Here is a 12,201-nt window from a genome sequence, read left to right on the forward strand (position 1 = left end):
TCCATATCATGCCCCCTAGGTGGTGCAGATGCTTCATGTCCGACCAATGGGAAGCACCCCTCTGCCCCTCCTGTATCCCCACCTCCCCCCCCCCGCCGCCCCCTCCCACCTCCCCCCCCCCCCTGCGGCAGCTGCAAAGCGTCCAAAGAAAAAAGTCAACATCAGTCTGGGGAGCACCGGGACCCCCCCGGAACACCCTTAGTGCTGCTACGGCGCCCTGCCCCTCCTCCCGCCCTGGAAGAGACGCAAAGCCCTCAGAGTGGGCGGATAGACCGCTGCCGGTAGGCCCTTAGACAGGAAAGCCAGCAAGGCGCCCCATGACTCCTCAAAAGCGGAGGGATCATCCCGAAAGCACACCGCCAGGCGTTCCATCGAGAGCAAGCGCCACAGGCGGGCGTGCCACAGTGACATCGCGGGAGCACCCTGTTTCTTCCATGCCGCTGCCACTGTGAGCTTAGCTGCCCCCACACAGAGCCACCAGATAGCCTTATCCCCTCTGGACACCCCCTCCCAATCCGCCCCCCACAGACCCAAGATCACATGAGCGATCTCTCCCGGGGGTGTAAAGCCCAGGATCTCTTTAATCTGCGCTAGAATTTCGGCCCAGAAAGGTTGAATGCTGGGGCAGTCCCACCATATGTGTTTGAAATCCCCGAGGGGGCCACAACCCCGCCAGCAGAGTGCAGAAGTCCCCGGAAAGATCCTAGCCAATTTTGTGGGGTATAGATACCAATCAAAAATAGTTTTGTAGTGCGCCTCCCTCAGACCTACCGATAAGTTATGTCGGGGTATATCCCGCCACAATCCCTTCCATTCCGCTTCTGATACCTCTCTCCCCAAGAGGTGCTCCCAGAATTCCATATATCTGCCCCTGGGTGTATGCAGTGTGTTCAGCAGCATCCTATATAGCGTCGAGATCGCCCCCTTCATTAAACCCGCCCGTGATAGAACCAATTTCTCCATGTCAGTGAGGCTCCGGCATCCCGCCTCCCGTAGCGGTGTCGCCGTGGCCCAATGCTTTAGCTGCAAATAGCGGAAGTGCTCACTGTTGGGAACTCCAAACTCACTTCTACAATTCTGAAACGTGCGGAACTCCCCCTTGTCAAATAGGTCCGACAGCTTGAGGCACCCCCCGTCACGCCACCCATCAAAAGGACCCTCGTCTCTGGCGGGTGGGAAGGCCGGATTGAAATGTATCGGTGTGTATGGCGAAGGGAATGTCGTCCATCCCTCCCTCCTCGTGACCCTGTCCCAAACCTCTAGCGTAGTGCGCGTCGGCGTGCTAAGATATGCATTCGGCGGCCTGTCTCTCCTCGGTTTCCACAAAAGATCCCAAATCGACCTGCCGGCTATCGCGCGGTCCATATGAAGCCAATGCTTCTCCGATTCTCGCGCCGTCCATTCCAATGTAACCCTCAGTTGGGCCGCTTGATAGTAAAGCTCAAAGTCCGGCAGTCCCAACCCTCCTTCCGCCCTCTGCTTCCGAAGCACTGTAAAAGGGAGCCGTGCCCTCTCCCCCTGCCACACGAACTTAGTGATCATCGTCTTCAACTGTGGGAGAAACGTTCTCTCTAGCGGGATCGGCAAGGCCTGAAACAGGTATAGGACCTGAGGCAGCACCATCATCTTCACCGCGTTGATGCGCCCCAACCAAGATATATACAAAGGTTTCCACCTCCGCAGCTCCTGCCGCAAGAGCGGCAAAACTGTGGTGTAGTTGGCTCCATATAGCCCCGAAACCGTTGGCGTGAGCTGCACCCCTAAATATTGTAGCGAGTGTTGCGCCCAGGAAAGCGTCGTCTCGGATTTCAGCGAGGCGACCTCCGCTCTCGAGAGAGTAAGATTGAGGATATAGGACTTGGACATATTGACCTTAAAGCCCGCCACCTTCTCGAAGTCCCGCAGTTCCCCCCGCACCGCGGGGAGAGAGACCCGTGGCTCCCCCAGGGTTAGTAGGACATCATCCGCGAAGAGGGAGATTTTGTGATCTTCCCCGCCAAATCATATCCCTTGAATGGATGCATTCTCTCTCACCCGAATGGCAAGTGGCTCTATGCTGAGGGCGAAGAGCAGAGGGGACAGCGGGCACCCCTGTCTGGTACCTCTAGTCAAGTGGAAGGGCTCGGAAGGTGTCCCGTTGACCACCACTCTCGCGGAAGGATGGCAGTAGTTGGCACGCACCATCTCTATAAAGGCGTCCCCGAACCCAAATTTTTGCAAAGTCAAGAAGAGGAAGGACCAATCCACGTGATCAAACGCTTTTTCAGCGTCTAACCCGACCAGCACCGCTGGAATCCGGAATCGAGTTGTTTTTTCTATAATGTGGATTGTACGCCGTATATTGTCGTGTGTCTGGCGCCCTTTAATGAAGCCCGACTGATCCGGGTGTATCAATCGAGGCAGCAGGTCATCCAAGCGTCGGGCTAAGATCATGGAGTAGAGCTTGGCGTCCAGGTTCAGAAGGGCTATGGGGCGATAGGACGCGCACAACTGCGGATCCTTGCGGATGTAGATTGTGTAGGCCCAGGTAGAAGGATTGGAGGATGGATGCATATACCCAGAAGTTCCCGGTACCACACTCCTGGCCACAAGCATGACTTTAGCATGGTCGTTCCTGATCTTCTGAAGTCGACAGAGTAGAGGTAGAGGCAAAAGGCATATAGAAGTCCTGAGCTCTACTCCTGGCAATGTATCTTAAAGAGAGAACTTTCTTGGCAACTCCCTCATACAAAAGTGTTGACAGTTGATGTATGAGATCGAGCCAGTGTGTCTCCCCATTGCAGGAAGTGTCGTAAATAAAGTATTACGCACTCATAATTTCTATATGTATCAATATGATCATGCATAAAGCAAGAGGCTGAGTCTGTTGTATCAGGTTCAAAAGGGCTTTATTCCAATAACTCGAGTTATAGGAAGAATAGTTCCATCACCACAAGGGATCAGGAAGGGTCTTCTGAAACTTTATTCACAGAGTACAGTATATATACATTCAATATTATACGTAAGCAGGAGCGCTTCAGGCAGAGCAAGAGAAAATTAGATAAGAGCATGTGGGCGTGTAAGTAGGCGTGAAGGTGGGCGTCCATGTGGGCGTCCACTTGATGAGTCATAGGTGAGTGTCATAGGTGGGTGGGTACCTGGAGGGGGTTGCGTGATCAGCTGGAACTTTACTGGAACTTTGCCTTACTTGTGCTCAACTCGAGCATGACGTGTAACTGACGTGTAGCTGGGGGAAGGCTGCTTGTGCAGTCGGGGAGTCTGGAAGAGAGGCCTTCAGTGTCAGGACGACCAGTACATCTTGTATTATCTGATATCTAAAGTCCGGAGCAGGGACTGATCTGTGACATAGGTTGCCCACCGCCAAGAGCCGATGTGGCATCTATTTCTTCATTCACTGCGTAGGCCTTACATGGGGGCTATGGGCTTTTCACTGACGTGAGCTTTGCAATCACAGAAAAAGAGACAGAAAGGCTAGGCTCTCTCCTTTGCAGACGGGTTGTGTTTATTCCTCCTTCTCCAGGCAGGAATGTGGTTCAGTAGGAGTAAGCAGATAACCGTGCTCGGCACCTCGGATAGGGCCCCTTTGGCTGAGGCCCAAGTGTGCAAGGCCAAGGATACGCAGCTGCAGCTCTCAGAGCGTCTGAGGCCTGAAACCTCTTTTCGGCTCTGGCTGAGCCACAATAATGGTTTTTCATGAAAATGACACGAGTGCAGGAAAACATGATGCCAAACGTGTAGGCCTCAATGCAGATTTGTCGTTTCTCTCATGGGAGACTGGATGATGGCAGGCCACGTTATAGCATAAGCATCATGATAGACAGGCCATGGAGGGAAAATGCATGGCATACATGCATGTAAACAAAAACGTTGGGGAACACCTAGGGGACACATAGGCCAACGCATAGGGGACACATAGGCCTCATAATTTTTATTTCCTCATTCCATCCTTGTCCCCTAGTGGACCCTTCATGTCACATCTATTTTCATGAGACAGTCGATCTGTTCTTGCAGCATTATTTTTCCATTTTCAATGCTTAGTATATGGGGACTTGGAACACATGCAGTAGCACACAGGCCACAAATGGCCGGGCCACACTGCAGACATAGACAACAACTGAATATCATTAGTAGTATTAACCCACAGACGGTCAACACTTTCCATCCCCATACCGATATTACTCCCCAGAGCCAACTGGACCAAGTCCACGTGCCTGGGTCTTGGTGTATGCTTTGGGCAATCTTGTGGAGCCTTGTTATTGCTTTGTATACAGACGGTGCGTTATTAGGGATGAAAACGCAACAGCTGGAGCCGATGATCCTACAAGCCCCGCCCCTATCCGCCAGGATGACGTCAAGAACAAGACGATTCTGAAGAATGACCATTCTCATAGCAGACTGTTCCTGGGTCAAGTTCCCCAGGGCTGATGCAGTCTCATTTGCAACTGTTTCTAGAATCCTTGTTAGCCTGCGGATAAGTTTACTATTCTGGACGGGACCTATGAAGAAAAAGAATCCTTTGTTGAAATCTGTATATTGCTCCCAAGCTGTCTCAGTCTGGTCAATGCCGGAGGCATCGAGCCCTCGTCTGTGTCTGATAAGTGCTAGTTGGAGATCTTGATGATAGTTCGATGGGGCCAAGAAAACGGGTGGTAAAAGAAATGATATGTAGCACGTCCCACCCCAGTCTAAGGGCAGTTGCACATAGGCTGTCTGGCCACAAATAAAGTAGGTGTGTCGTGATGCTCTGAAATAGGACTTTCCTTTGTCTTTAAACTCTATTATAGTATTACACTCGCTGTGCCCCAAATGTACTGAGCCTTCTTTTCTGACACACAAGTCCCCTCTCACTGGCAGGATTGTAATTGAGGATGGACCTACATTGTGTATGGGCTTGACATTCAACATTATAAAGTCGAGGGTCACATTTCCTTGCTGATACTCTTCATTTTCTAGATCTGTACCTTTTCTTTGGGGAAGACCTTCTTTGTCTGGGAAACATGCTTCATTCATGACTTTATTCAAGTTACCCCATACCCAGTCACCCCTACACTCCTTATCTTGACATTCTTTGGCATCACCGTTGATGGATGTCATTAAGGCAAACCATGCTCCGCAAGAACCATTATGGGAGAACGGAAAACGGAAAAGAGGCAACACTCCCTTCACCTTCTGATACGGGGGAAGTCGGCCACAGACCCAGCAGTCTGTAGCATTGCTAGTCTGATGTGAATGGTGCAGCATCTGAATAAAGGTATTGTTGCGTAAGGCAAGTCGATATGATAGCTCATGGGATGGCAGATCACTAAATGTGTGCTTTATGGTATCATTAGTGGAGGAGTGTAAGAGTGAGGCAATAGGAGGAAAAATAGCATGTAGTATTAAGCTGATACATATTATCGTGATGCACAGAAGAGATAGAAAAATCAAAGTCACTATACATCTACTACGTAATATTTTACAGTATTTGTTTTTCATCTTGCTCTTTTTATCATTATCATTGTCCAAGATCTTATGCAAGCCAGAATACATGTTCAACCGCTTCACCACCTAGTGGACTTAATTGATCAAACGGGTTCTGACTTTTTAGATCTAAGTTTAGCTTTGTACTCCTGCTGAGGAGTCTCCTCTAGTAAAGGGGGCTCAAAGTCTGAAAAGTTCGTGTCCTTTTTAAAAGAATAGTTATTCCCGAAGTAGCGTTTACAATGATGAAGATGAACCCATCCTTTCCGTCCTTCAACTTTAACGGCTGTCCTCGTGGTTAATAACACTAACTTCAGCGCCTTCCACCTCGGCTCAAGAGGGCTCGATCTATCAAAGTTCCTTATTAGGACATAATCCCCAGGAGCGATGGAGTGCTCCTTGACCTGGGTGTTGTCAGGGAAGGCGGCAGCAACCTGCGAACGACAAGAGAGTAGTGCAGACATCAAGGAAGCCAGGTAATCTGTCAGCATGTTACTATCAACATCAGTAATCTTTTTAGGCATCGGAGTGCCCCACATATTCGGTGGTCTACCAAAGACCACTTCATAGGGAGATAAGCCTGTTCTAGAATGGGCTACCATTCGCATGTAAAAGAGGGCAACCGGCAGGGCTACCATCCAATCTACACCTTTTTCTGCGCAAATCTTTGCTAGTTTTATCTTTAAGGTCTGATTGTGCCTTTCTACAAGGCCTGCTGCTTCAGGATGTCGTACACAATGGAACTTCCAGGTATACCCTAACAGAAGGGACACCTGCTTCATGAGTTCAGAGGAGAAAGGCTGAACCGGCAGGGCTACCATCCAATCTACACCTTTTTCTGCGCAAATCTTTGCTAGTTTTATCTTTAAGGTCTGATTGTGCCTTTCTACAAGGCCTGCTGCTTCAGGATGTCGTACACAATGGAACTTCCAGGTATACCCTAACAGAAGGGACACCTGCTTCATGAGTTCAGAGGAGAAAGGCTGACCGTTGTCGGAATATACGACACGCGGTAATCCATAGCGTGGGAAAAACTCTCGCACCAATTGTCTGGCGGTAGTTACAGCAGTATAATCAGGGACTGGATAAGCTTCTGTCCACCTTGTCAGTGAACATACTACTACCAGGACATATTTGTAACCTCTACATCTGTCCATTTGGATATAATCCATCTGGAGGACTTCAAAAGGGTGGTCAGGTGGATGGAATCCACCTTGTTCCATCGGAATGCCTTTACCTGGATTGAATTGGCAACAGATCATACATGTTCTGACTTTTTGTTTCACTGCTGCACGCAGGTGCTTGTTGAACCAGATATTCTGAAAGCTGTCTAGCATTGCTTTCTCTCCTAAGTGTGCAGGACTATGTGCGGTATTTATTATCACTTGTACCATCGAATCAGGAAGAAACCATGTTTCTTTGCCCTTAGTCATCCAACCCTGATCAGTCAGTACCCCTCCTTGTTCCGACCATTTCTTTACTTCGTCTAGAGTAGCATGTGTCTGTATGTCTTGTACATCCCTGGAAGGATCCCTGACTGTCATGGCTTTGGTCATTGATGGTATCTGTGAGTTCGTCATGTCTAGTGGGGTCTGAGCTGTCTGTTTAGCAGTTCGGTCTGCCAGATCATTGCCTTGAGAAATGGTATCTGTGGCTTTAGTATGTGCTTTGCATTTCAGGATAGCTATGGCTGTCGGTAAATGTATCGCTTCCAGAAGGGCTTGTATAAGGGGGCCATGCTGTATCTTGGCCCCGTGAGAGGTCAAGAAACCTCCTTCTCTCCATAGTACTCCAAAGTCATGAACTACCCTGAATGCGTATTGTGAATCGGTGTAAATGTTTACTCTTAAGTGCTTAGCTCTTATGCATGCTTGTGTCAGAGCGATGAGCTCTGCTGCATGTGCTGACAGTATGTCTATTCTTTTAGTCTCTATGATTTCAGTAGCAGTGGTCACTGCATATGCTGCCACTAATTCTCCCGCCCCCGTCCTCATGCATGAGCCGTCAACATAGAGTGTTAGGTCAGGGTCTGGGAGTGCAACATCTGTCAAGTCTTCTCTTGGTTTAGTCACGGTATGTATTACTTCAACACAGTCATGTGGTGGAACGTTTTCTGTACTAGAGGGCAAAAGAGTAGCAGGATTCAGTATGTTGCATCGTCTGATCTCTATGTGTGGTTGAAATAACGTCAGCTCGTAACCTGTCAGTCTCGCTACAGTCAGGTGTTGGGTTTGTGTTCGGTTCAAGAGAACCTCCACTGCGTGCGGTACTTGTACTGTCAGGGGGTGGCCCAGCACTATCGAGTCACTTTGTCTTATGGCTAAGGCCGTTGCTGCAACAGATTTTAGGCACGCAGGCAAAGCCTGTGCTACTGGGTCCAATGTACTAGAAAAATAAGCACAGGGCTTGTGTTTTCCTGCATGATCTTGTGTTAGGACAGATAGCGCTGTTCCATCCCGCTCTGTCACAAAAAGCATAAAAGATTTGTTGTAATCAGGGATCGCTAAAACTGGTGCTTGACATAAAGCTCTTTTTAATTCTTCAAATGCCTCAGTGTGTTCTTGTGTCCAAGGGAGGACATTAGTAGAAGCTGCCTCCTGTGTCGTCAACTGTATTAGGGGCTTGGCTAGGTAAGCATACTGGGGAATCCACTGCCTGCAATATGAAGTGAGGCCAATGAATGCACGTACCTCCTTTTGTGTCTTGGGCTGTGAAAGGCCAGAAATCAATTGAATACGTTCCGGTGTTAGTCGCCTTCCCTCCTTGGATAGCAAGTGCCCAAGGTACGCCACTTGCTGTTCACAGAATTGTAACTTCGAAGGGGACACTTTGTGCCCCTTGTCCGCCAGAAAGTGTAAAACCGTCAGTGATGCATCTTCGCAGTCAGTTTCTGATCTTGCAGTGATGAGAATGCCATCTACGTACTGTATCAGTGCTGTAGTGGTAGGCATATGAACACTGTCTAGTTGTCGTTTGAGTGCCTGACTGTAGATGCTAGGACTCTCTGTGAAGCCCTGTGGTGCTCTTGTGAATCTGAAGCTGCGGCCTTTTAAACTGAAACCAAAAAGATATTGGCTGTCTGGATGTATTGGGATACTGAAAAATGTGTTTTTTAGATCGATAACTGTAAAGAACGTAGCCTCTGCATCAATAGCAGTCAATATTGAAGAAATGTCCGGGACCACCGGGTACTGTGGGACTACACATTTGTTCAATTCTCGCAGGTCCACAACTAATCTATAGACAGGTGGTGCTTTGGGATCAGTTCGCTTAAGAATAGGAAGAACAGGTGAGTTACATATGTTTGAATCAGTCTCTACCACCACCCCTTGTGTAATGAGTTCGTCGATTATTTTCAGTAACCCTACCTCAGCCTCAGGTGAGATCTTGTATTGTCGTATCCGTGGCAGTACTACTCCTGCTTTGAGGGTGACCTGGTGTGGTGTAATGTTCATGAAACCTACGTCAGTCGGACCGTGTGCCCATAGGTGCTGTGGTACATTTTGGAGCCTGATGTCAAAATCTTTTATTACAAAATGTCCCTTGAAATCACGTAAATACAGTCGCACTCCTTCTGGCGAGCAACAGATAATTGCTCCCAGTTCCTTTAATGTCTTTATACCAAGTAAGTTTTCTGGACATGATTTAGTAAGCAGTAAGTCTGTTGTATGTATCAGTGGACCAACTCCTAAAGAGACTGGTTCCGAAACTTCGTTAATAATTGGCTTTCCTGAAAAACCCAGGGATATGCTCTTTGAGCCCGAGAGGGATGCCCCTGGAACCTCGGAATGACTGATGGTAGTTCTACTCGCCCCAGTTTCAATCAAAAACTTTTTATCCTGTCCCAGTAAACGTGCATGTACATAGGGACCCTCTTGGTCCACAGGAACTGGAATAAGGGGCAAGTCGAATTCCCTCTCTAGGCTGCTTCATGAATATGCTTGGTATTCAGGATAGTTAGGTTGAGCGTGCTGATACATTTGTGCTGTAGCGTGGGTGGGTGCATGGACAGGTGGTGGCGGCGGTGGAAACGTATCCGATGTCTGATGAGTGTTATTTTCCTTGGGCGGATATGGACGTGGCTTTGTTTTACCTATAGCTATATTGTGTTTCAGGACTGCACATTCATTTACGAAGTGGCCTGGCTTCTTACAATAATTACAGGTCCCACTAGTTTGTTTCGTGCTATTCTTGTTCGTGTTTGTGTTAGTGTTTGCCGGTGTCGATTGGGCCACCAGCATCTTCATCTTTGTGTCTTTCATGCGTCTCTTTTCTTGGCCGTGTTCTTCTCTAATTCTGTTCTGGTGATATTGTAACATTTGTAACATTTGGGAAGGGCTGTTTGCTTGCCAAGTACTCTCAACCTTCAGTACCCTATACTTAATCTCGGGTAGGGAATTTTCTACTAGTTTGCTCACGAAAAGATGTGAATATGATTCGCTACCGGGCTTAAGGCCACTATTAATAGTGAAACATTTCTCAAACCTAGAGTAAAAATCGCTTGTGTCCTCGTCTGCTTTCTGCTTACAGGCTGAAATAGCATCCCAGTCTTCCTTTTTAGTAACTAATAATCTAGGCAAAACTTGTACAAGGAGTTCAGGTAATTCTTTAGCTGGGGGACCCAGACCAACCCCCGCGGCTCTGGCTGCATCCTCTGCTTCCAACACATCCCAGCTAATCTTTTTCTCTCCCACCTCCCAGTCCTTTTCTTTAAGCTTCTCGTAAATACCAGCAGGCAATAGTACTTTTAATAACTTTAGAATGTCAGCATATGTATACTCTCCTAAGCGGAGAATGTCTTTTAGTTCTCGGTGAAAACCCCCCGGGTCTTTATCATGGGAGGGCAACATCTTTTTCATTTCCAGTATCTCTAATTTTGACAAGGGGGTGTAGACATACACCCGTTGTAGCACATTGTTTGTATCCTTTACAGGATGAACCTCTCGTAGGGGGTTCAGCTTGTCGTATAACTGTCGCCTATCTTGGGGTGGAGCGGGAAGCAGGGACCTAGTCACGAATTCTATATATTTGTGTCGCTGATCTAGGATGACATTAATCAATTCAGTACCCATGTTCGTCCACCTGTCTAGTACTATGTCGTCCAGCAACTTATACAATGGACCGGGATCAGAATATTGACTCTCATACAACGTAATCAAATGTTGGACCATGTAAACACCAGCTATGCGCTGTTCGTTTGGTGGGAGGCTCAAGAATGTTTGGGCTACTATATCATTTTTATATGTATCATATTGGGACACCCACAGGGTGGCTGACCGTGCTAATTCTTTTTCGGTCGGGGTGAGGGGCTGGTCGTTACCTATCCATTTATTCAGGGCTTTTTTGGTAATTTGGAATAAACTTTCAAGGGAATATCTTTCTTTTATAGCCGTTCCCTGTTTATGGTAATTGAGGCCCTTGGGCCTCTCGAACCGTCGGGCATGGCCCACGTATAGTGCTTTGTCTTTGTCCCCGGCTTCGTCATCAGAGGATGACTCAGCCTTTCCGTCCGGTCCTGCTTTGTGTGAGGCTATTATCGCCTTTCGGATTTTGGTCAACATGCTGTCTGTCTGTCCTAATTTATCATGCTGACCGGCATCTATATGATCACTCCAACCTATATAACGAGGATGTACGTCCCCGTCACCTTCGTCTTTTTCCCTGATCAGACAGTTAATTAGGAAACGAAGGATATAGTTCTTAATAATTACTTTTCTGTTTTGTGTGGCCTCTGCTATGCACTCAGGACCCTCCCCTGTTCTTATGAATTTGTACATTTTCTTTAGGTCTTTATCCATATCTGGTAATTTTTCCAAATATGCGACTGCTCGTCTAAGTCTTAGTGAAATCACGAGCATATTGCCCTTTCCTGGATCTGGATCGTATATACATTCGGAGATGTCAACTTTTACAGTTGGCCCCCCTCCTGATGCTGTCCCGGATCCCTCCCCGCCGTCCTCGAGCTCCTGGAGCTGGGCCTGTGTTGGGGGTGCAGGGAAAGATCCGTCTAGGTATGCTGGTGGGGATTCCTCTAGGTAGGTGTTAATAAACGCTTCGGATGCTGTTGGTCTTATTTTTCGCGGTACTTGCGGTGGCACTCTAACGGGTCTTTCTACTGGGGCCACTCTTGCTAGTTCCTCTGAAAGGACGGGATAAATACCAGCAACGAAAGTATTTCTTTCTCTTTCAGCCTGTTCTCTTTTGACCCGCTCCCCTTCCTCCTGTAACTTCTTTTCTTTGGCTTTTTCAGACTCCTGTCTACTTCTCTCTGCTTTGTGGAACTCTTTCTCTGTTCTTCTATGTGACTCCTTGCGCCAAAACTCAATGGCATCCTTCTGAGCAGGTCTACATTTTCTCTTCCATAGCTCTTCCTCTACCTTCATGATGCATTCCGCATCCCACGTTCCCGTGATAGGCCATCTATACTTTGTCTCTAAATTCTTCGTGTAATCCACCCATAGTTCTAAAAACAACACGGCATCTAAACCATGCTTACAGTACATGAAATGTCCAGGTGTGTCTCTAGGCGGAACGTTAACTGGTTCCTCTAGTACACCTTTTCTGGTACATATCTTACGCAGTTTCGAAAACAACGGCATGTTGGAATGTAACCGAAAACAAAAATCACAATGACCCAAAACAAAAATCACAATGAAACAAACTTACATAAAAACCTGACACATTCAAACCTAACTGAACCTGACTAAGACAATAACATTCATACAGTTAAATCGGTGCACC

This window comes from Triturus cristatus, chromosome 4_1, assembly GCF_964204655.1.
Source record: "Triturus cristatus chromosome 4_1, aTriCri1.1, whole genome shotgun sequence".
NCBI lineage: Eukaryota > Metazoa > Chordata > Amphibia > Caudata > Salamandridae > Triturus > Triturus cristatus.